This window comes from Ursus maritimus, unplaced genomic scaffold, assembly GCF_017311325.1.
Source record: "Ursus maritimus isolate PB19 unplaced genomic scaffold, ASM1731132v1 scaffold_3, whole genome shotgun sequence".
NCBI lineage: Eukaryota > Metazoa > Chordata > Mammalia > Carnivora > Ursidae > Ursus > Ursus maritimus.
Window position 1 is genome coordinate 49,500,291 of NW_024425563.1, and position 26,033 is coordinate 49,526,323.

A 26,033-nucleotide genomic window follows, 5' to 3' on the forward strand; every position below is an offset into this window, starting at 1 on the left:
AGGGTTAGCCGTGTCTTGCTTGTTCGCTGCTACCTCCCCACCACCTACCCCAGTGCCTGGCCTGGGAAGAGATGAACAAATATGTGTTGAATATTTGTTCGTTAAAACCCATCTTAGGGTTTAGAGTAGATTTAAGAGAGATGATCTTTTTTTTTTAAGATTTCATTTATTCATTTGAAACAGATACAGAGAGATAATGAGAGAGAGCATGAGCAGGGGGAAAGGGAGATGGAGAAGACGACTCCCCGCTGAGCCAGGAGCCCGATGAGGGACTCTATCCCAGAACCCAGAGATCATGACCTGAGCCGAAGGCGGACGCTTAACCATCTGAGCCACCCAGGTAGGTGCCTCTAAGAAAGACGATCTCATGTAGGGTTTTTAACAAAGGTTCTCAACTCTGATGTTTGAACATGTCCAGGGGCATTTCTTTTCTCACGATGACTGAGGGGCACCTCTGTTAACTTAGTGGTCAGACGCCAGACCTACCAGACATCCCTCAATGCTCAGGACAGCTCCCTTGAGAAACACTGCTTGCAAAGATCACTCTACCGGTGCCAGGGAAATGTGTGACGTATGGAGGAAGAGGAAGTGGAGGTTGAAATCAGAGTGACTCGCAGGAACAGTATTGGCAATCAATCCAAATCAGGAGCTGGTCAGGGGGCTGGGGAGGAAGTCTGAACTAAGAAGGAGACAGGTTGAGAGGTAACTAAGAAATAGAAACCCTGTGATGAGTGGGATGAGTCACCCTTCAAGGAAAGAGAAGGGATGTAAACACAAAGGAGGATAACAGATATAAATTTTGTGACCTTGGGCAAGTTACTTAACCTCGCTGTGTCTGATTTCCTCATCTGTAAAATGGAGATAAAAATAATACATCACGAGGATGTGAAGATTACGGGAACTGAGTTAATTCATATAAAGTGCGCTGCCTAACAGAGGGGAAACACTACGGAAGTATTTGACGTTGTAGCTGTAGATATATAAATAAACAGATATGTAGAAATATTAACAGATCAGTGGTGGGAAGGACAGATGAGTGGATAAATGAAGGGATGGAAGGATGGACAGATAGACGGGTGGATGGGTGGTTGGATGGATGGTAAAGAAATTGATAAATGAATTTTGAATGTGGAGGATGAAGGAGAGAGCATGATCCTCACAAGGTTTTTCCAGAAGAAGTTTTGCAGATTTGAGCATTCTACCAACAGTCTCTCCCTTCTTCTTCCTTTATGTCTGGTGACCAGGGTACCAAGGGGGCTTTGGTTTACGGAACAGAGCCGTGATGCCTGACCCATATGGGACCACTGGAAGCATGCAGTAGGCAAGGGGCTGATTGACAGGAGTGCGTCGCAGGCTCCCCCTGCCTTACGCTGTGTGCTACATGGAGGAGCGAAGTCAGACAGCTCTTGCCACTTCAGCTCAGGGTATCACAGCCTCACCATTCTCAGTTCTCTGGACATTTCGTCACTCACCCACTTTCTCTGTTCTGCTATTTATAACGTTCACCATTGAACAATACATTCAGGACTCTGTGCGTATTACCTGGAAGGGCAGTCACCTGGGAGTCAGAACACCTATGCTCTAGCTTCAGTTTTTGGATATGTAAAATAAATGGAGTGCACTAGAATGTACCTAAAGTTTCTTACAGCTCTAGCATGCACGCACCTGCAACCTGACCAGCCCCTTCTCTCATTGTCCTTGTCCCTCAATTCAACTCTAATTCTCTCATCGTATCTTCACCATTTCCTTGATGTACAATGCCCTTCTTGCCTTGTGCTTCTGCTAACCTCCTAGACCTGTTCCCAGTGTGAGAGCCCCTTCCCTGTGAATCATTCCTTTGTAGGCTGAAGTTCAGATATTTGCTCCTCCGTGTACCCAGTGTACTCTGTAAGCACCTGAATTACAGCAGGGTCCTCCGGGACTTGTCAACACGCCTCTCTCCCCGTAAGGCTGCAAGCCTTTAATGCAGAAATTACATTTGTATTGGCCAGGGCTCAATTACAGAGAACAGAATCCACTCCAACCAGTTGAAGCTGGAAAGGATTTACTGCAGATATTACAGGGCTTATTGAGTCATTGGGAGGGGAAAAGTAAGCTCAAGATTAGGCTTTCAGGAGCCACTCACAAAGCCACCCTGCAGATACAGAGCCCCTGCTACCTCTTTCGGTAACAGGAAATCTCCAGCTTCACAATAGTACCATCATTAGAACGGATCGGGAACTCAGTTGTCTCCACATGTATCTCATAGGCAAATTCTCAGAAAGAGCCAAGAGTCTGTTAAGCCATCACCATCCCTGTTTGGACAATGTTTTTTGTACCAGGGCCACCCCCTAAACTTCTGACTGGTTGGAGATTGATTGCACTGGAGTCAGGAGCTGAGTGTGGTCCAAAGAACTGTAGCCAAAGGAAATTATGTTCATCTGGCACAAACATGGCGAAGGGGTCTGCGGGAGAGGAGGGTGTGGCCACTACGTTTCCTCTTTCCTTTGGCTGAGAGCAATTTTCCTTCTGGCAGTAGGGTTCTTCAGTGATCATGGCAAGTCAGTCATCTGGCAAGATATCAATTAAATTTAAATCTGCTGTTAACTCTAGCAATCTCTTCAGCCTGTGCCTGCTATAGAACACAAACTGCTTTCACAAAATAGGGCAAGATCATTGAATCTTGGGACTAGGAAGAGGTTCAGGGGTCATAAAAATCCCGTAATTATCAAATACGGCTTTGTAGCAGACAGAGAAAAATCAGACATTGTAGTTAGCTTTATTTGATCTAAATGTATTCAGTTTAAAGACCTAGACTTATTCTAAGATTTTCTTTGTCTTCCTATTTCTTTAGTGACATATGGTATTTGTAGTTCATAGCTTTTTTTTTTTTAGGCTTTTCTTGGCAAAATAACAATTAGGATGTTATTGTTAGTCATCCCTTTGAGTTGCTGGTTGATTTTTTTTTTAAAGATTTATTTATTTATTTGACAGAGAGAGAGACAGCCAGCGAGAGAGGGAACACAAGCAGGGGGAGTGGGAGAGGAAGAAGCAGGCTTCCTGCAGAGGAGCCTGACATGGGGCTTGATCCCAGAACCCTGGGATCATGCCCTGAGCCGAAGGCAGACGCTCAACGACTGCACCACCCAGGCGCCCCTGCTGGTTGATTTTTTTATCTGTTCTGCTCAGTTCCCTAGAGGTCTATACCCCAGCTTTTCTATGACCCCTTGTGTTACTCTTTGCCCATTTCATCCTTTATTCCTGATCATCTATCAGGATACAGACTCAGGGGTCTCAAGACATTCAACATGTGCCTGGACGGGTGGTAGGACTTCAAGATAGAGAATCATACCTTCTATGATTCTTTGTCACTGGCCCATCTCATATCACATCATGCAATTATTTTGACACTCTACTGTTACGAACAAGGCCCAGCTCATGTGTGAGAAAGTAAGCTGTAGTGTGTAGTTTGTCTTAGCGTGTTCTCTCTACTTCCGCTGAGGTTATTTCCCTCTTTCTCTTATCACTTACAAGTATGCATTCTACTTTTATCTGTCTGAACTCTAGCTTTTATTCTACCTATATTTGTTACACTTCCCGAACTACTTTTCCTCGAGTGCTTCCGATGATCTCATTTCTCTTAAACCCAAACTCACTCTTTATAATAAGGGACAAGCATCTATGACCTCATCTACCCATTTACAAGCAATTTACTTATCGAAATAGATGTTATTTCACTCAAGGCTGCTTTCCTGGGCCTGTGAGCCCTCTGAGCCACTTCTCGCTCTCCCTGAGTTCTGCTCTGTGTCCCTGGGGGTGGGTGCACCCTGCAGGCTGAGCTCCTCAGACTCCTGTGTCAGCCAGTTTCCCTGTGGACTTGTCCAGTGGGAGGTGGGAATGGGGGAGGGCCCGGGGTCTCAGGCTCCAGCGCTAAGTATCTCTCTCCTCAGTGGTCCCACCACTGCCCAACAGGTGCATCAAGTTCCTTGCTTCCATCAGGTGACCCTAGATCCTGGTCCTTTCACTTCCTTCCCCTCAGTCTAGGGAGCTGGAGAGGCTTCTTGATGGTGCTCAGCTCTGGGGCACCCCCGCTGTAACCACTCAGAGACATCTCTCTTTTCCAGGTTGGACCTCCACTGATAAGGATTAGGACAAATTCTCAGAAGCAGAATTACGGGGTCAAGAACTAGGATTTTTAAAAGCAGTGTTTAAAGACATTTCTTCCTGCTGTTTTTCTCTCCTGTAAGCCCTGTAGATCTCTGCATACAGCCAGGCCCTTCTCCCGTCACCCCATCTCTTTACATGTCTCAGCCTCGGGGCACAGGACTATCCCTCTGGTCACATGACACTTTTAAAAATTGATAAAACAAAGAGGTAAGGGGGAAAACCACCACTTCCTGGTGGTAATTGATATCTATGCTTTCAGAACATGCTCAGGCAAGTGGAAAGAATAAGCAATTATCTGGATTGTTCAAGCAAACATTAACTTCCCTTTATCTGGCATGAGTGAGTGGTGGAAGGGAGGGAAAATTAGAATTAATTATTAACGTCTTTAAATTTGCCAGAATTAGGTAGAGAGTAACTGAATTCACCACTTCATTTTCTATGAGAAGTCTGGAGAGGGAATATCTGCTTGGCCGTTGCAACACCAGGTTTTTGATTTTGGTAGGAATCTGTCAGGGAGCGAAGTGCCCTTTGCTATTTGTGGAACTGAGCCAGTTGGTGCCTGACTCCACACTGCTGGTTAAGAAGGCTCCAGCAGTGCCTCCCAGGCAGTAGAGGTGGGTGCTGGAAAGCTGAGCCTGCATCTTTTCATTCCATCAGCCTCAGCTCTCAGGAGAAACAAAGCTATCACCCAAACTTGGGGAAATGTCTGACTTTGTGTGTAATTTACCAAATAAAAGCTATCAACTGTCTTTTATAGCCTGCTGATTTATCTTCAGCTTTCTCTGAATTTGTGGCCCTTAAAGATTCTGCTTACTTAGCAATATGAATGGGTTATGAAAAACAATTTTTATAGCAAACCATTCTTTGAATGTAAAGGTAGAGAGGTAGTTGCAGGGGGGAGAGCCCTGATCTTGGAGTCTAGAGGTCTGAGTTTGAATTCTGGCCTTGCCACTAACTAGCTGAAGAACTAAAACCCGACATTTAATCATGGTGAGTTTCTTACCTATTAAGTGTTGTGAATGTGAAGACATTAAGGTCATTAAGAGTAATACACAGGAGCAAACGAATCCATAGATTCAACAACACGTGTTACAGTAACAAGGTAGGAGCCACCACTGACATTGGTATATGTGTAAGGGGTGGGGGACAGGATCTGAAAGGCATCACCAAAGTGACTCCCTGTTTGATGGTGTGGTTTCACTATCAAACTGTGAAAGAGCCTGGAGAGGCTTGGATGAGAACAGGGTCCATGTCCTCTGCCCCCTCCCTCAGCTTCCAAGTGAGTCCCCAGCAGCTTTCCTCCTGTACAGCTGTAAGAACAGGGCACCCTCAGCAAGCCAGAACCTGTCTCAGGCCGACAGGTGAGCTCAGGGGCGGTGAGCATGAGAAACGCAAACAACCTTATGGAACAGCCCCAGAAAATAATATTCTCCCAAGAGCAAAGTAGATGTCATCTGTAATTTAACGTTTGGTACCACGGGAACAAGAGCATTTTTACTGTCATTGAAGCTTTGTTTTCCCAATCAGAAAACTAATTAGGAGAGAACAACTAGAAACGAATTTGCGGTTCGGTTCTTATAAATGCTGGACCAGATCATGCTGGCTCAGTGTCCTACACACCTTCCATCCCTGCGGACAGCCAGCAGACCTTCCCCTTCCCTCCGTGACGATGAACCAAGAGTCACAGATGTCCTTTAGACAGCGGTTTCCTCCTTAATCCAGGAGGGTTTTTCTGAGTGGTTCTAGAATTACATCATCCACTGAGACCATGAAAATAGCATGGAAGTCAAAAACAGATTGGAGTTTAATGAACTGGTTAATTAAACAAATATTGTTGGGTGCCTTCTGTATGTCAAGTACTCTTGTAGTCAGCATCCTGAAAATACGTCAATGAACAAGAGAGTGACCCCAGCCCTTGAGGAGCTTATAGTCTGGTGGGGGCAGATAAATAACCATGTAACATAAATTCAGGTAGTAATCAGTGTTACTAAAAAAATCATAATAAGGCAGAGAAAGAGGTTGGAGAGACTATTTTAGATGAGGTTGTTAGGGTAGGTATCTCTGAAAGACATTTGACGTGAGACCTGAATGAGATGAGGGAGTGGCTTTTCTGCCTGTTCTGGGCAGAGAAGACAGACCCCACTGGGGAGGGCATGAGCTTGTTGTGTTTGTGGAATAACAATGCAGTCAGGGTCACTCAGCAGAGTGTGAGGGGGAGCGCACATTGGGGTCTGAACCCCACCTCCTACCACTAAGTAGACTTAGAACTTTTCTCAACTAATTTAATCTCTAGGAACCCTAGATTCCTTGTAATTATTAAGAATTCTGGTTACAGGGGTGCCTGGGTGGCTCAGTTGGTTGGGCGTCCACCTTCAGCTCAGGTCATGATCCTGAGTCCTGGAATTGAGCCCAGCATCGGGCTCCCCACTCAGTGGGGGGAGCCTGCTTCTCCCTCTTCCTCTGCCTGCAGCTCTCCCTGCTTGTTCTCTCTTTCCTTCTCTCTCTCTGTCAAATAAATAAATAAAATCTTAAAATAAAAAAAAAAAAGAATTCTGGTTACAATAGTACCCAACTTTGAGCTATGCTGAACTAAAAAAGAGAATTTATAAGTACATAGTATGTTGCCCAGAAAGCAGGGGCAGGAAAGAACTAGAAGCAAGGCCTGGGAATAATAAAACACCACCTCCACCCACAAAACAAGACTTGTATTCTGTCGCTCACCTTGATTTCTTTCTTCAAGCCAGATTTCTTCTCTCCCTCTGCTGCCCAGCTATACCTGCTCCCTCTCCACATGGACCTCCCAGAGCCCCGAGCTTATGCACTCAGCCCAAATGCTGGCTGTCCCCCTGTCCACTCCCTGGTCCTGTCTCACCCCTGACACTGGACTCAGCACCGCTCCGGAAACAGCCTGTTCTCTGGAAATCATGAGCGACTCAACCACGTTTACTAAGGAGTTCCAGGGAAGGACCGAGCAGGCGATACCCTGCACCCTGCCAAGCATGTTTTTCAAATCCCCCCATGATCCCAGAGCTTCCCGGCAGCACGCTAATCAAGAGTTCTTCTCTTTTGTCCCAACACATCATCCAGTTTGCTCCGGGGTTTCCCATTCTCCCCTCCACCTCACTTCCACCAGGCTTCTCCACTTCTCACCCTGTGTAAGCAGGAGCGCGAACTTTCTCCAAGCTTCTAGAGCTGACTGTGAATTCTTAGCACCACCCATCCTACCACGGCGATCCTCCAACAGAGATTCTCCAGACACCAGGACCTGCTCTTCGAGAGAGTTAATTGTTTTACTAGTTCCAGTTCTGTCTCTGAATCGGGATTCCAAATTTCTGCGAAAGAAAATCTGATTGGCCCGCCTTGTGTCATATGCTCACACCTCTGGTCCAATCAGCGCTGGCTGGGGAAGAGTTCCCTTTGTGGACAGGGAAATTGACAGGACATCTCTTAGAGAACGCAGGGCTCCTTCGGAGGTAGATGGACAGATACACCGAAAGTGTCCGTCACCTTCCTCACATATAAAACGGGACAGTAATATATTCTGAGGGTGGTTGCGCCAGCTAAACAAAATAACATGGGAAAGGGCGTGCCACAGTATCTTGCACTCAGTAGATGTGACTTTCCTCTTTTTAAGAAACAAACCAACAAACCACAAAAAACCTCTCCCTTGATTTTCCAAGATAATCGCAGCTTCAATATGCTGCCCAGTTCTAGATGTGCATATAAATCGTTCATCTGAAAAATATAGTCATGGTAGGTATATTCAACACGTACAAAAAACAAATATTAGGCAGAAGTATCTAGATTTTGTCCCATCTCTCTTGCCTTCTGCCCTCCTGCTAGGTTTATTTTGGTGGTGTCTGATAGGATTGTCCCCTTCCTCCTCCGCCCCTACTCCAGGGCTCTAAACTATGTACTGGAGGCAATTCATTGGGAAGAACAGAGAAGCAAGGATGAGCACTGGGTTCGAAAGGAGAAATTAAAACTACAGGAAGAAAGGTGTTTGGCCAGATTTTTGAGAAGGGTAGGGAATGCAGAGGACTAGGAAAAGAGCATTTGGAGAACTGTCACCATAGGCTATGATTTGGATCCTCTTTAATGATATTTGAGAGATGCCAGTAAGATTGGAATTACTCCTAATTACTCTTGACTGCTGGAATCAGTCTGCAACTCCCTGTTGAGACAGAGCCAGGTGGGCGCCTGGGATTTATTTTGTCTGCATTAGATAAAAGAATCTTTTTCTCCAGGAAATTACCATATTTGGGGGACTCATGGCTTACGTATTTAAATGAAGGTATGAAATGATTGAAACATGGAATAAGACAGTGTATGGAACTGTCCATACTGTTGTATGGAACTGAGTGTAATCAAAGATTTAAGCTCTATCTAGGGTGGCAGAGGCAATGGTTGAGTCACTAAAAACCCCCAACCAACTGCTGCTTTCTGGGCATGAAGAATATTTACAAAAATTATAGAGTCCTTTGACATTTAGACAAATAATCCATTCTGTGCAAAAAGCAAATTTCCTCAAGGGAGTTTCTAAATAATAATTTTGGTTTTCCACTGTGCAAACAGGAGTCTTTGTTGATGTAGCATGCAGTATGAAAACGCCTTCCAGATCACTGATGCACCCTTTCACAAACCATCTTTGATGAAAAATTAAACAGAGACTAAAAGACTTCCTGCTTCATAGCTAATGAACTATGTGAGACAGGAACACATTCCGGAAACTTGAATCACATTGAAAATTTGCATCTAAACTCCTTTAAAATATGTGCTTTCCAAAATCTTGATTATAAAAATGATGTGTGCTATGGAATACTAAGTGGAAAAGAATGAGGTAGATATGTTGACATGCAGACATATTTATTATTTGGTGTTTTTTTTTTAAACACTTCACAAGTTTACAGAGCAATAAGTTAAAAAGACCAGGGTGACACAGACAAACACCTAGGGAGGCCTGGCAGGTATCAGAAGGGTGAAGGGCTAGGTCTGTGACAACAGGCACCAAGCTGTTTGCGTTATAGAAAAGTACTATTTGTGTAGCTATGCAACATTTTAAACCATTGTGTGGGTCAAGCAAAATACTATACTGGGCATATCCAGCTCCCCTAAGGCTGCTTGTAAGCAATAATTTAAAAAGCAAACTCTGATATGCATATTTTCCATTGTAGATGTGTGCATGTTTATAAATATAAAAGAAAAAACCCGGAAAGATACATATATAAATTTTCTTGGTGTGTGTCTTTGAGAAACCAAACTTGGGGAAGGGGGAAGAGAGAATATATTAAAGGAGACTTTTGACCTTTTATTTTATCTCTCTATTGTTTGACTTGTGCAATGGGGATGTAGCTGCTCATATTTTAATGGGTAATTATGCGTTACAGAAATAAAAAAGTCGGGGTGCCTGGCTGGCTCTTTTGGAAGGGCATGTGACCCTTGATCTCAGGGTCATGAGTTTGAGCCCCACCTGGGGTATAGAGATTACTTAAAGAAATATTTAGGGGTATCTGGGTGGCTTAGTCAGTTAAGCATCTGGCTCTTGGTTTTGGCTCAGGTCATGATCTCAGGATCATGGGATCGAGTCATGAGCCCGACTCCATCATCAGCAGGGAGTCCGCTTGAGATTCTCTGCCTCTTCCTCTCCTTCGGCCCCTCCCCCAGCTCTCTCTCTCTCTCTCCCTCAAAAATAATAAATAAGTAAAATCTTAAAAAAACAAGAAATATTACCAAAAAAGAAATAAAAGAGTAATTCATAAAGATCATAGAAATTTTGGGAAAAAATGAAAAGAATAGATAACAAAAAATTACTCAATCTCATAAAGTCAGATCTGACTATTGATCATTGCTCTAGTTTGCTTGGGGCTGTCATAACAAAATACCAAAGACAGGGGTAGCTCAAACAGCAAACATTTATTTTTCACAGTTCTAGAGGTCAGGAGGTTTCAAGATCAGGGTGCTCACATGATCTGTTCTGGTGAGATCTTTCTTCTTGGCTTGTCAATAGCTGCTTTCTTACTGTATCCTCATGTGATGGAGAGAGAGAGCTCTCATGTCTCTTCCTCTTCTTAAAATGGTGCTACTTGCTTAGTGAGAGCCCTACCCTCATGACCTCATCTAAACCTAAGTACCTCCCAAAGGCCCCACTTCCAAAAACCATCACATTGCGGATTGGGCTGTGACACGTGAATGTGTGTGTGTGTGGGGGGGGCAACACAAATGTTCAGCATACAATAATCATATTTTGGTTTCGTTCCTTCCAGTCTTTTCTTTATGTTCCAAATGTATTTAAAGTAGTTGGGATTGTATTGTATGGACATAGTTTTAGACATAGTTTCATATCCTGTCATTAATCTTTTTCCTTGTCAGCTTTTTGCATGGATTATCACCTTAAGATAGATTCATGTAGAGGGAAATAATGGGTCAAAGAGCATAGACTTTAAAAAAATTATGCATATTGTTAATGTGTTTTCCAGAAAGGTAGAATCAATTTACAGTTCTACCAACAGTATATGAAAGTACTCATTTTCTGTTCCCTTGTCAACATTGAGAATTATCAATTTAGAAATAATGAAAACTGCTATTTGATTATTATTTTTAAACCTTTTACTGAAGCATAAAGATATATACAGAAAAGTGTCTGATTATCACAAGGCAAGCATACCTGAGTAATTGGCATCCACAACAAGAAAGAGAATGTATTCACCATCTTCAGAACCCCCCTCATCCCCCAACCCTGTGATTACTGTCTCAGGAATAACTACCATTCTGACTTCTAACGACAGTAGATTAGTCCCACTTGGTTTGTTCTTGTGGCGTAGGACTCCATTTTATAAATACAGTATATCACAATGTACTTCACTATTCTGCTGCTAATGAACATCTGGTCGTTTTCGGTTTGGTATTAAGAACATTTTCTGTAAATTTCTTTTGGTGACTGCATGTATGCATTTTTGAGAGGCATGCCCCTGGAAGCAGAACTCCTGGCCATAAGGAATGGCGATATTTGGCTTCAATATGTACTGGCAGAGAGCAATTTCCAGAATGGTTGTGTCAATTTAGACTTCTACCAGGTGTGTATAAGAGTTCTAGCTTCTCCCAATTTTGGTTAATACTTGATATTATCAGTCTTTTTTCATTTTCGCTGCTTGACTGGGCTGTGTAGTGACACATCATTGTGGCTTTAATTTGCATTTCTTGGTGAGTCGGGAGGTGGAACAACTTTTCATGTGCATAGTGACCATTTGGAGATGCCCTCTTTTGTTAATAGTCTATTCGAGTATTTTGCCCATTTTGTAGTTAAGTTGTCTGTCTCACTGAATTATATAAACTATTTTTATATTGTAGATTATAATCCTTTGTCAGGTATCAAATATTTTCTACTCTTTGGGTTGCCTTCTTCCTCTTTAATGGTATTTTGATGAACAAAGGATATATATTTTTTCTTTCTTTTTTTCTAAGTTAAAAAAATTATTACCCCTTTCTGTGATTTAGGCTGCACTGCATGTATACAGTTTTGATTTTTTTAAAAATTCCAGTATAGCTAACATATAGCATAATATTAGTTTCAGATGTACAATACAGTAACTGAGCAGTTTTGTATATTACTCGGGGCTCATCATGACACGTGTGCTCTTAATCCTGATCACCTATTTCACCCATCCCCCCACTCGCCTCCCCTCTGGTAACTATCAGTTTGTTCTCTTGAGCTAAGAGTCTGTTTTTTGCTTGCTCTCTTTTTTTCTGTTTGTCATTTTTTTTCTTTTCTTAATTGAAATATATTTGACATATAACATTGTATAAATTTAAGGTGTATAATATGTTAATCTGCAACATTTATGTATATTGTAATATGATTGCCATTGTAGGAATAATTAGCACCTCTATCATGTCACATAATTATCATTTCTTTTTAATGGTTGGAATAATTATGATCTAGTCTCTTGACATATTAATGATTATAATACAATATTGTTGTCTACATTCCCTTTGCATGAGCAAAAGATATACATTTTAATAGACTCCATTTATAGTTAAGGCTTGTAGTGTTCTTTTAAAGAAAATTTGTATACTTCAAGGTCCTGAACATATTTTCCTCTTATTAAATTTGCATCCTTTGATGCTCAGTGAGATTGAATTTTCTTCTTTTAAAAAAAATTTCCTTTAGGGGCACCTGGCTGACTCGGTGGGTGGAGCATGAGACTCTTGATCTTGGGATTGTGAGTTCAAACCCCAAGTTGGGTGTGGAGATTACTTAAAAATAAAATCTTAAAAAAAAGTTTCCTTTGTCTTTTATAATTAAACTGTCAGACCTTATCATTTGCTTATTGTTTTATAAATATATTACTGTTGCTTATTGATTTCTACAAAATATTTACATACTAGAAAAAATTTGCTTTTTTGGTCCTGGCTATTTTTCATAACTTGTGAGCCTTGTAATTATTTTTAATAGATTTTAATATAATCAAATCATTTTTTCTTTTGTGATTATTTTCCATTTACTTTGGGTTTAAAAAATCTTTTCTTATCTAACTGTTAGGAAAAATATTTTTCCTCTACTTTTGTGGTGTTTTGTTTTTATTTTGTTTTGTTTTTCTTTTATATCCAGTTCTTTGATTCATGTAGGACTGACTTGGATGATATTGTGATATGAGACTCTAAATTGATTTATTTCCTCTTAATACCTAAGTCAATTTCTCTTTTATTAATGGGATGATTCTTCTTTATCTAATTGATTTGTAAGACTTCCTTTATAATAAATTGAGTTAGTTTATATACTCCAGTTAGCTTTTTAGCTATCTTGATCCATTGACTTGTATGCCACTTCTAATGCTGTAATATAAATTTAAGTTTTAAAAATTTTTGTGGGCTTTTGCTGGCAGGCGCTAGGGATGTTTTCCGATTGTTTTTCATCTTTTTCACTCATGATTTTGGCTCTACTAGTCTGTTTACTCTTCTGGATAAACTTTAGAGTCTTTTTGTTTTGTTTTGTTTTTTTGGTCCAAAACAGTCCTTTGAGATTCTAGATTATAATACTTTAAACCTGTAAGTTAACTTGTAAAGAGCTGTTTCTTTTTTCCATCAATATTTTGTCTTCTAAATACATTATTTGAGAAGAAGTTAGTAAAATCATTAAAGGGTCTATTTTTACAAAATTTAATAAAGGGACTGTGGGCGAGGTGTAAGGAAGGCACTGGGGTAGTGCATTAGCTCAAGGCTAGAAACAGTGAGGGCCATTTTCACCCCCACATGTAAGGAGAAGAGAGACAGGGTCAGTTACCCAGACACAGACGAAGCACATCTTGTTGAGGCCAACCCAACGGAGCGGCATCTTTTGTGGAGATTGATGTCACAGAGCAGGTGAGAAGCTGGGGGAACTGGTAACCTGTGCTCAGACGCCTCCTCCCTCTCAACTGCTTCACATGCTAACCTGAACCCAGAGAGCAAGAGGGCCTGTTGATGAAGTCTGGTGGTTTTGGGACTTGGGCCTGCATCAGAATCCCCTGCAGGGCTTGTTGAAAAACAAACTTTGGATTCGATTGTGGGGGATGGAATTTTAGGGTTCTAACATGTTCCCAGGTGCTGCTGATCCGGCTCATCAGAGGACCACACCTGGAGAACTGCCAATGACGTCTGGCACAAAGGAAGGTGGAGAATGGTGAGGAGTGGATCTGAAACAGAATATACCAGGTACACTCTCTCCAGTGTTGTTAGAGGATTAAATAGGATGTATGTTTAAAGTGCTTGTCATGCTGTAGGTGATCAGTAAATGTCCCCTTCCCTTGACTTTGAACCCACAAATTGGGTCCAGAATGCTCTTAGACTCCTCCTGACCCTTTTGGCTTCTACCAACTGCTTTGCTCAAGGCTCCAAGACATAAAATAGAGGATTCACCAGGAGTTTGACTCTGAACTTGGCCTCGGCATCTAGTTTCTACAGCTTCTCTCAAGCTCAGACCATTCCTGTGCCTGCCTCATGCTTGCCCAAATTCTGACCCTGGGACAGGTTCTTCTCTGTGAGTCATTCCGAGTCCAGTGTGCCAACACTCCCTCTAGTGTTGGTGACTGATGCTAACTCTCTTTGGTTCTGTGAGAATTAGTAGAAGGTAACCTTGTTTAAAATGGAATTGGAAGTTCAGAAGCAGGAGCTCTCAGGCCCTACCACTCCTTGCCAATTGCAGACCCGACAGGAAGAGATACACCTTGAAGTCCCTAGTACTTTAGCTATTACTTTACTACCCCCAACAGGTGGAAGAAAGGTTCTTCTCCTCCCTGGCAACAGCCCAGCCAATGAGAGGCTGTTACAATTCAACCAATGAAAAGCCACAATACTTTTTTTTTTTTTAATTTATTTATTTGAGAGAGAGGGAGAGTGTGGAAAGTGGAGGGGGAGAGGGAGAAGCAAACTCCCCACTGAGCAGAGAGCCTGATGTGGGACTCCATCCCAGGACTCTGAGATTATGACCTGAGCTGATGGCAGATGCTTAACTGACTGAGCCACCCCACAATACTTTTTTTTAAAAGTGGGCTCCATGCCCAGCATGGAGCCCAAAGCAGTGCTTGAATGCAGGACCCTGAGATCAAGAGTCCACCACTTAACCAACTGAGTCACCCAGACACGTCAAAAAAAAAAAGCCACCATACTTTGAACTTCCAGTTTACTCAAGTGGGCTTTTTATTTGTAACCACCCTCCCAGCTTCTCCCTTTCCTCTCTAGAAGAGTGCTCCTCTCCTTTATCCTCCGAACTTGCCTATGGTTTTGCTGTTGCTTGCTTGTCCTGGATTGTAAGTGTTTGTTATTTCTGAATAAACCCAGTTTTGCTGGTAAAATAATTGGCAGTTTTATTTTTAAGGTTAGTTCTTAAGTTTTATGTGTGTGTGTTTTGTTTTGTTTTTTTAAGAACTTAATGACCCAGCAGTTGCAAGACTTTTGGGGGGAGAAAAAAGTTTTCTATATGGATGTTTTCTTTTTTGTGTCCAAGTAGCTAAACAAATACTGTAACTTCTTTGAGGATGTAGAAAGTATTTTTGTATTTCAATGGAAAATATGCATTGTCTATAGCCTACCTTTTCAAGTTATCAGATTCTTGCCTTATTCATTGTCTTTGAGCTATTTGCAACTCTTGTAAATTGTAGATAACTGATAGTTATGTAAATTCCATCCTGTCAGGTGGTGATTTTAATTGACTTCTCCTGTGTAGAAAAACTAGTTTGTCTGTATTTCCAATTATGATGTGAGATAATAAGTGTTTCTCATTATGTAAACTGGGTTTTCCATTACTTGCTGCTGAAGTCCTTCTGACGGACATATCCCTCCTACACTGGGGTCAGTAAGATTTCCTGCTTGTCCCACAGGGCTGTTCTTTGAAAGCACTTTGAAAGGTGTTTGAGGATATTCTCAAGGATGACATACAGTATGTGGGAGGTATGACGCATAGGCCCTGAGGTAGCTGGATGCTCAAATATCCACTTCTCTGAGTCCAAAAATTAGAAAAGAAATTAGTTCATATACACTCCCTCTAGGCTTTAACATAGCTGCAGTGTTTGCTTTTGATAATAAACTGCAAAACCAGGTCTCACGTATTTGCAGTAAATTGGAAAGCAGCTATTGGAATTCAAGGACAAATGGTCAAGTAGAAAGGCCACCATGAAAAGCACAGTGATCAATATTCAAGGTTTAATTAACTCCTGCTGCATTTCATTACCAGTGTGTCATTTGTGTTTGATTATTTGTCTCAGTCCTGCAGGTGGTTGAGTCTCTAGCTCATTGTAGAACTGAGTGCTGGTTTCCAGCAAAATATCTAAGACCCTTTTGTCATCTCTAAGGGGTATCACTTAGTTTGGGCAAGCTTTTAGCACAAAAACAAGTGACTATTTATTAAATCCCCTTTGATGGTTAGAGATACTATAGAACCTCTCTTCCACTGTTCCCTCCCTCCAAAATAGTTGCAATTACTTGGAAATTTGAGTCTTTTTTTTTTTTTTCTGTTTGTCTAAGCATGTTCTGAAAGCTGGATCAGAGTTAGGCTTTATTAGCACTTGGTCTTTGGGCTCTGTTTGTCTAAGCATGTTCTGAAAGCTGGATCAGAGTTAGGCTTTATTAGCACTTGGTCTTTGGGCTACAAAACATTTCATCCCTAATGTTCTCAGTCTCCTAGCAGCACCCATCGATAGGACAGAGAGGAGGAGACACCATAAAAAAATATTTGTTTTCTTTAGGTTTTAAAATCTTGTGATCAAAGTCATAGTTAAAGCCAATAGACGCCAGGCTTAGGCTAGCTAGTATTTGCTATGGTTCGGAATTTAATACTAAATCATTTTAAAAAGCCATTGCAGATTCCTCATACTTTCTCTTCCTAAGCACAAAGCTCTAACCAACCAACATGTCTATGGATCTATTGTGCTGTGTTTTTTTAAGGTCTGTTTTTAAAAGAGTGAATGTGTATTCACTAGTTTGTTTTGATTTTCAGATAATGCAGGTATGTTTGCTATTGATAAGCACTTCTCATTTCCTCTTCCTCTTCCACTGTTGTGTATTTTAAAACTGGTAGTGGTTCTCAACCCTTACTGCACACCAGAATCAGAAATATAATCAAAATATAATCGGTATAAAAATTACTAACAATGTATCTCACTTTTTTTCCATACCGAGTCATGAAATCCAGCGTGCATTTTATACCAGAAGTGCATCTCCGCTCAGACCAGCCATATTTTAAGTGCTCAATAGCTCCGTGTGTCTAGTGTGACCATATGGGACAGCTCAGATCTAGACCAAGAGAGTAATATTAAGAAAATAAAGACGTAGGTGGGGAGTAGAAGCATTCTGAGAGTCTTGTCTTACTCTCAGGGTTGGGTAGGTAGTAAGATACAGATCCTGACAGAAATATCAACCAGTCAACACAAATACAATGGAGAAGTTCCAAAGACTGGAGAAAAAAGTAGAACCAATCAAACAAAAAGCAGGAAGTGAAAAGAAAATTCAAGAAAATAAATGAGAAATCGTGGCTGATAGTTTTAAAAAATCATAGTCTGTCCAAACTTTGGAATACTGTATGATAACTTGAAAGAATAAGGCAGGCAGTCTCTGAGGGCCCCTGATGATCCCTGCCTACTAGCATTCCTGTCCCTGTGTCATCTCTTGTCCCCGAGTGTGGCTAGACTTATTGATTCTCTCCTAATGAACAGAATAGGACAGAAGTGATGAGATGTCACTTCCAAGATTAGGTTAGAAAAGGATTTGGTTTCTGCCTTGGACACACTGTCTCTCACTCTCTTAGATCACTTACCCTGGGGAAAGCCAGCTGCCATGTCCTGAAGCAACCTTGCAAGGAGGCCAGTGTGGCAAAGGACTGAGGCCTGCCAGCAATCAGAGGAGTGAGGCTGGGGCTTGAGAAAGTTTTGTAATGGAGCGTATCGGAGATCCCAGAGTAGCTTGAAAAGTGTAATATGTGCTGTGAATTAGGGCAACTTGAAGGGTTTTCAAGAAATGGGTACAAGGATTGGAAATGATTTTTTTTTCTAAGATTTTATTTATTTGAGAGAGAGAAAGAGCATGTGCACAGGGAGAGGGGCAGCAGGAGAGGGAGAGAGAAAATCTCAAGCAGACTCCCAGCTGAGTGTGGAGTCCTACACGGGGCTCAGTCTCACGACCCTGAGATGATGACCTGAGCCAAAATCAAGCCAGATGCTTAACCGATAGAGCCACCCAGGAGCCCCTTCCCTACTTCTCTTACTAACCACCCTTTGCTTCCTGCAAAGTAGCCAAAATCCCATCCTAAAGATCATATGACTAACCCTAGTTCTGGAATTTCCTTTTCTTCTTTGAAGCTGTCATGGTAGGTCACTGTGTTTGCCTCACACTTGTCATTGTGCGGGGGCTCTGTGACTAGGCAAGCCATTGCCAGGAAACGAAGTCTGTTTCCTCAACTGTAAAATGGGAATAACAGTACATGTCAAGCACATAGGATATCATATACATGTAATAATTGGCTGGTATTATTACTTACAACTGAGAATGTTATTTTCTATAAATCTGGATTCCTAAACCCAGGAAAATTGGGTAATATATCCAGAATTAGAGCCGTATCTGATATCTAAATTAGAATTTTGAGGGGCGCCTGGGTGGCTCAGTCAGTCTTAAGGGGCTGCCTTCGGCTCAGGTCATGATCTCGGGTTCTGGGATCGAGTCCTACATTGGGCTCCCTGCTCAGTGGGGAGTCTGCTTCTCCCTCTGCTTCTGCTGCTGATGTTCTCTCTCAATTTCTCTCTCGCTCTCAAATAAAATCTTTAAAATAAATAAATTAGAATTTGTAACATGTTCACAAAATCCTTTTCAGGATAAAAAATAAGTGTTGCAGGTTTGCGGACAGAAAAGCAGTGGAAATATATATCCACCAAAGAAAAAGACAAGACCTTTGGTACTTATGTTTATGGAGCCATCATTTTCTGTCAGAGAAACCCATTTGGGTAGGAAGCTTCCAGCTAAAGCACTTTAGCTATTGGTTTGGCAGCAGTAAAGGGCATGGTGTTGGAAATTTTAAACACCCTAAGATTCTGAAAAGGTAGAGTCAGGATTTTTGTTCCTGGAAAAGTGACGTTAGATTGTTTGTCTGTTTACATCCAGTAATACTATTATCCACTGATGGCAATGCATCACAACCCTCTGGAGATATTTGGGCATTCTTGGCTCCTGGCTACAACTTCCTTTTCTTTTCTTTTCTTTTCTTTTCTTTTCTTTTCTTTTCTTTTCTTTTCCCTTCTTTTCTTTTCTTTTCTTTCTTTTCTTTTTTTTTTTTTTTTTGACACCTCAGCTTTATCCAGATGAACAAATTTTTGCCAATGGATGTACGGTATTCTGATCAGTTCTCAGGGAAGAAGCTATGGGATACAGCTGAATAGTCGAGGGAGCCCTATGCCCAAGCTGGATGCTTGGAGGCACCTTGATGGAAAGATAGTGTTTGATCCTGCTCATTCACTCACTAGCCATGCAACTTACCTGGTCACCAACCTCTCTGAACGTCAACTTCTTTATCTTGGCTTCCTGTGCTTGGCCCATAGTAGGCTTTTCTTAAGTTTTAGGTATTACTACTGTGCCATAGGTTTTATTCTCCCCATTTTTCATAGGGAAAGATTGAGTGATGTTCAGAGGGGTTAAGCTCAAGGCCATGATAGAACTAGTGTTTAAACCAAGGTTTCTCAACCTCAGCACTATTGACCACATAATTTTGGACCAGATAATTCTCTGCTGTAGTGGCTGTCCTGTACATTTTGGATATTGAACAGCATTTCCAGAAGTCAATTTAAGAATAATTGTGAAGTCAGAACATCTTGTCCTGATTTTTTTTCCCTCTTTCACTCTTAGGCCTTTTAATCTATTAGTAGTTCCCTCTTTGACTTCTGTCCACTTCCCGCTCTGGTGCCCACTGATTTCACGATCCTCCTTCCTCCATCGGAATCCTCCTTCTACCCTTGGATGGCTTAAAGTTGTAGCTATTAAAAGTTTGTTTGGCTGTTGTTTAGATTTGCCTTTTATTTTTTAAGACAGAGTCCAACATTTTGAATTAAAAGCATGGACGCCCCACTGGCAGTTCTCAACGGAGGCTGTCCATTCAAATCACCTGTGGTGTATTTAGAAATGATTCCCTAGATCCACTAGTGGGGACTCTGATTCAGGTGGGGAGGGGAGGCTGGGAGTTTTAAAAGCTACTCCATTGATTCTAACAGGCTAAGTGCAGAGAGGCTCTTCAAAGGCAGCGGACTTCATTGGCTGTATTAATAGAGCCTGTCAATCAGCATCACCAGGAGAATTTGTGTTAACAAACAAGATTTCTCAGGAGCAAGATTAATTAAGTCAGTAATTTTGGGACTGGGACCCCAGCTCTTCGTCTTTCCAAGTGACAGATGTGATTCTGATGTGGGGGCCACAGACCACCTGTGTTGAAACACTGTCAGGAGTTAAGTTTGTTGGCGGCATTCTGGGTACTGCCACGTGCAAAACGTGGAATCCGGAGTAAGTAAGAGGTAACGCATCTGAACTCCAGTTTCCTAGTCTAAGCAACAAGGATGCATCGGGATCTATCTTGCAGAGTTTCTGTGAGATGAAATGAGATGTTACCGGGGTGGAAAGCCTCAGGAAGCATTTGTGGTCATTCATATTATTCATGGATTAGAACTTCAAGCAATTTTGATGATTATTCTTACTAAGTGTTTTTTTTTTTTTTTTTTTTTTTTTAAACCTTTTGGTATATTTTTTTAGTTAAACCTTATGGTATAAGCTATTTATAGACTACCTTTTCAGTGAGAGAGGGATCCTTCTGAAAACCAGACATAACCAAGTTGGGAGTTCACAGGGGTGCCAGCCAGTGGGTGCTGTGTCTGTCTGCCTCTCCTGCCAGACTGTGAGCTCCCCAACAGCACCTAATCCCCTTCTCTGCCTTTTCAGGGCTCTGCACACCTTTGTTGAATTGAATGCCTGGTCCTATTAGTTTGCTAGAGCTACTGTAACAAAGTACCACAAACACAGTGGCTTAAACAACAGATATTTATTGTCTCACGGTTCTGCAGGCCAAAGTCTGAGATCAATTTGTCAGCAGGGTTGGTCCCTGCTGAGAACTGTGAAGGAGCAGCTGTGTCATATCTTTCTCCTAGCTTCTGGCAGTTTACTGGCAATCTCTGCCATTCCTTGGAGGCACATCACCCCAATCTCTGCCTTGATTTTCACATGCCATTCTCTGTGTGTGTGTGTATCTGTGTTCAAATTTCCCTTTTTTTATAAGGACACTGATCATATTGGATTAGGACTCATCATAATGACTTTATTTTAACTTGGTAAAGATCCTATCTCCAAATAAGGCCACAATACTGGGGTTTAGGACTTCAACATATGAATTTTCAGGGACATGATTCAATCTGTAGCAATGGTCCACTCGTTTGGGAATTGAAGGCACCTTGCAAAGCCAAGATACTGATTTTTCATTGCAGAGTGAAGAACATTCTATTCTTGCCACTCCCATCCTACAGCTTGAACAACACAAATCCATCATCATACTTGGGAAAATGAATCAAACCCACAACTACTTTGAAGGAAAGGCTCCATATGATCTCTAGTGATCATCTTCTTCCTAAACCAGGGGCAACATCTTCTTTTTCTTTTCTTTTCTTTTTTTTTTTTTAAAGATTTTATTTATTTAACAGAGATAGAGACAGCCAGCAAGAGAGGGAACACAAGCAGGGGCAGTGGGAGAGGAAGAAGCAGGCTCATAGCGGAGGAGCCTGACGTGGGGCTCCATCCCACAACGCCGGGATCACGCCCTGAGCCGAAGGCAGACGCCCAGCTGCTGTGCCACCCAGGCGAGGGGCAACACCTTCTACACCGACTTGGCTTAAGTCCCTGCCATGACACTGTGGGCTGTCTCTACATGTTTGCTGACATTATGAGGTCTTCATTTCTTACTGTGAACATTGTTTGAAAATGTAATTTCTCCTTCCATTAACAAAGGCAACAATGGGCTTATTTACTTGCTTATCATTCAAATAAGGGGAAGTGCTTAAAAATGCATGACCAGGGGCGCCTGGGTGGCTCAGTCTTTAAGCGTCTGCCTTGGGCTCAGGGCGTGATCCCGGCGTTGTGGGATCGAGCCCCGCATCAGGCTCCTCTGCTAGGAGCCTGCTTCTTCCTCTCCCACTCCCCCTGCTTGTGTTCCCTCTCTCGCTGGCTGTCTCTCTCTCTCTCAAGTGAATAAATAAAATCTTAAAAAAAAAAATGCATGACCAGGGGTGCCTGGGTGGCTCACTCAGTTAAGTGTTTGCCTTCAGCCCAGGTCATGATCCCAGGATCCTGGGATTGAGCCCCACTTTGGGCTCCCTGCTCAGCAGGGAGCCTGCTTCTTCCTCTTCCTCTGCCCCTCCCCCTGCTTGTGTTTTTCTCTCTCTCTCTGTCAAATAAATAAATAAAATCTTTAAAAAAGAGAAAGACAAAAAAAAAATGCATGACCACTTGGATTTATATTTCATGATGACTAATGACACTGATGGCAAACAAGAAGACAGGACAAGATGGATGTGAAGATTATATATGTCACTGAAAAGTAAGGCTGCTTTTTTTTTTTTAAAGATATTATTTATTTGTCAGAGAGAGAGAGAGCACAAGCAGGGGGAGCAACAGGCAAAGGGAGAAACAGGCTCCCCACTGAGCAAGGAGCCTGATGCAGGACTCAATCCCAGGACTCTGGAATCATGACCCAAGTCGAAGGTAGACACCCAACTGACTGAGCCACCCACTTGTCCCTGCTTTTTTTCCCCCCTTTCTTTTTTAAAAAAGATTTTAATTTATTTGTTAGAGAGAGCACGAGCAGAGGCAGAGGGAGAAGCAGGCTCCCGGCTGAGCAGGGAGCCTGATGTAGGACTCGATCCCAGCACCCTGAGATTATGACCTGAGCTGAAGGCAGACGCTTAACTGACTGAGCCACCCAGTCATCCCAAGAGTAAAGCTCTTAAAAAAAAAAAAAAAAGAGGTAGTGAAGACATGGACTCATAATTATCTGATTTCCCTCACTAACATCTCTTGGGTATTCTGTGAACAGCCCTAGAAGGGCTTCCACCCTAGGTTCCTCAGTCCAACTATGCACATTTCCCAGCAAAATGTTGCTCCATTTCCCTGAAAGCAGACATGTGGGTCCTGCCATGAATGCATAGCCAGGGCAGGAAAGAGATCCTTGGAAATGCATCTGCTCAACCCACTCTTGAGAAGCAAAGAATACAGTTCATTAATTTAAAGACATTTGTGGGTAGGCAAGTCACACTTCAAGTGTAGAGAAGATGTGCAGAAGAGTCAATGACAGGCCTCAGACTACTATCCCATGAGAGTCTGCTCACAAGATTGAGTGTTGGCTGGCATCTGGGGACTTAGATGTAGGTAAGGTTCCCACAATTTCTTAACTGCTGAGTGGCTCACTGTGCCTGAGTGTTTGTGCAAACAATGTGGCTTATGGTGAACACCTGCTTGCCTTCTGAGAGTCTGGACTGGTAGCATATGCTAGGCAGAGGGTGCCTATAGAACCAGCCCCCGGTAAAACCCTGGACACTTAGCCTCCCTAGCTGGCAGCACTTCATTGGGTTGTTGCAACACTTATTGTTGGAGAAATTAAGCATGTCTTATCCTGTGTGACTCCATGGGGCAAGGACTCTTAGAAGCTTGTGCTTGGCTTCCTCCAGACTTCACCCCATACACCTTTTCTTTTTGCCAGTTTTGCATTGTATCCTTTAGCTGGAATAAACCATAGCCGTATGACTGTGTGCAGAGTCCTGTGCATTCTCCTAACAAATCTTCCAACATGGCGGTGGTCTCGGGGGTCCTTGACACAGAAGAACAGCTGTTAGCAGAAAGAAAAGATGTGCTTGACATCACTGGGACTTTTACATTATTAAGTGGTAGCACTCCAGCTGAGATAACTATAGAATATAGTCTGCTATACAAAAAATAATTTTCTGGATTATAAGCAGGAAAAGGCAATCAAACAAGTGAGAGACTCTTTTTACCTTTTATGGAGAACAAGTCTAAGAAAACCATGAGGGAGCTGGAAGTAGGGGCCAACTGGCTGATATTAATTAGAAACAATTTTTCCCCCTCTCCTTAACCATTAATTGGCACTTAACCTCAGGTCATAACTTACTTGGAAAATTCAATTTTGTTTCAAAGACTTAGACCAAGCTTTTTTATGCTGGAGTGGTAGGTACTGTAGAAATATAACTAGTGTTTTCTGAAGCTTGAAGGCCATCCCTGGACAAAACTTCAGAAGAATGTCATTTTAGACAGCTGCAAAAAAGCATTCTAAGAAAGTGAAATAAAAATGAATAATGAGCAATGAGCATGCAGGAAGCTGAGGCTGACTGTCCTCAGGGAAATATTTGCTGAAGCTTTGATTTCTAATATGTGGTTCTCAGAGATTCCTTTGAAGTGAGTCTCTCATCCAGCCTAGGTGTTTCAGAAGTTGGAACTCGGTGCCACACCCTGGACTCTCTCAGTGCACTTCTTTAGCAAATGGATTGATCTCGGGGTGCTCGGGACAGATCCAGGAGCCAAATGATCTGGGGTCAGATATGCTCCTGAGAGGTCCATGCTTCCCCCATTTCCTCTCATCTGTGGCAGAGCCCACCCGGCCCAGAACCTGGCCGCTCCAGGCATCGAGGGGCAGCTCTCTGCTATCCAACTTTGGGAATGACAACTCCAGAAGGGTCCTGGCTTTTGTGTGACTCATTTGTTTTCACTAAGGAAAAGCTGACTGCAGCTGTATTAGCAGGGAGGGCAGATCCAGCTGCAGTAAATGGAAATGTGTTGCTGATGGCCTTTGGTGTTCACAGCATGGCCTGGGGAAGCAGGGACCAGTGGAGATAGGGAATCCACTCGGCCTTCAAACCGTGTACAACTGAAATGTATATATATATATATATATAAGAATAAACTCTTTAAAAAAAAAACAACACAGAGGTTTAATCGATTGAGCCACCCAGGCGTCCCTCGAGGCAGCATTTTTAAAACGTTGACTCCTTTTTCCATCTCCCCTGACTCTTAGAAAATTAAATAATTGATTGAGGTGAAATTCACATAACAAAAAACTAACCATTTTATTTATTTATTTATCTATCTATTTATTTATTTATTTATTTATTTATTTATTTTAAAGATTTTATTTATTTGACAGAGAACAGAGAGAGAGACAGCCAGCGAGAGAGGGAACACAAGCAGGGGGAGCGGGAGAGGAAGAAGCAGGCTCATAGCAGAGGAGCCTGATGTGGGGCTCGACCCCACAACGCCAGGATCACGCCCTGAGCCGAAGGCAGACGCTTAACCGCTGTGCCACCCAGGCGCCCCAAAACTAACCATTTTAAAGTGAGCAATTCTGTGGCATTCGGAATACTCACAGCGGTGTGCAACAACCACCTCTATCTACTTCCAAAACATTCCCATCACTCCAGAGTCAAAGCTCATGCTCATCAAGCAGCTCCTCCCCATTCCACCCTCCCCCTAGCCCCTCACAACCACAGATCTGTGCCCTGTGGATTTCTATGGATTGAGCTATTCTGGACATTCCATATAAATGGAATCTTACAATTCTTTTGATGGCCTTTCATAAAAGGCTCCTTTCACTTAGCATAGGATTTCTTCCAGTTTCAACCACATTAGCTGTATTATCAGTACTTTACTCCGTTTTATGGTTAAATAATATTCCATTGGATAGATATACCAAATTTTGTTTATCTCTTCATCAGTTGAAAGACATCTGGGTTGTTTCTGCTTTTTGGCTATTATGAATAATGCTGCCAGGAGCATTCATGTGTTCCCTGACTTTTGCCACTCTCCACGATGGGGAAGAGAATAGTACCTATCTCACAGGACTCTTAGGATTAAATGAGAATTAAACATTTTGAATAGTGCCTGTAACATGGTCCAAGCTCAGGAAATCCTTGTTATTATTGTTTTATTATTTTTTTAAATATATGAGAACTCCAAAAGTATCAGAAGTCACTTTGCAACAGGGTGGATACTTTTATAGACCTCAGTAATTTTGGGGATCATCATTGTATTACTTCAATAATCAATGTAAGAAATAGTGACCCTGAGTCATAAGTGAAAGTTTAACAGTGAAACTATGGTCAGTATTTTCTGGGTAAGAAGGCAGGAGTAATTATGGTATCACATCGATGCATTTCCAACTTAGCATTAGGTATTGGAAATAAGTATGGCCTTACAGGGACCTGCAACAGAATATCTTTTTAAAAGTAATGAGCTATGAGTTTGCAGAGGATAAGTCAGCTAGTAAGGGTCTTTGAGGGCTATTTGTCAAAGAGTAGAATCGTGTGTGCATGCGGGGGGGGGGGGTTGGGGGGCGG

The 26,033-nt window shown here is 42.1% G+C and overlaps 1 long non-coding RNA gene across 1 annotated transcript in view; it reads left to right on the plus strand.

Moving 5' to 3' along the window:
• Positions 1–298: 298 nt before the first annotated feature.
• The window catches only part of LOC103658901, a 31,705-nt gene continuing 5,970 nt past the window's right edge, over positions 299–26,033 (plus strand). The window contains exons 1-2 of the long non-coding RNA XR_567326.2: positions 299–340; positions 13,726–13,836. This is a non-coding gene — a long non-coding RNA (uncharacterized LOC103658901). The remainder of the gene's footprint in view (positions 341–13,725; positions 13,837–26,033) is intronic.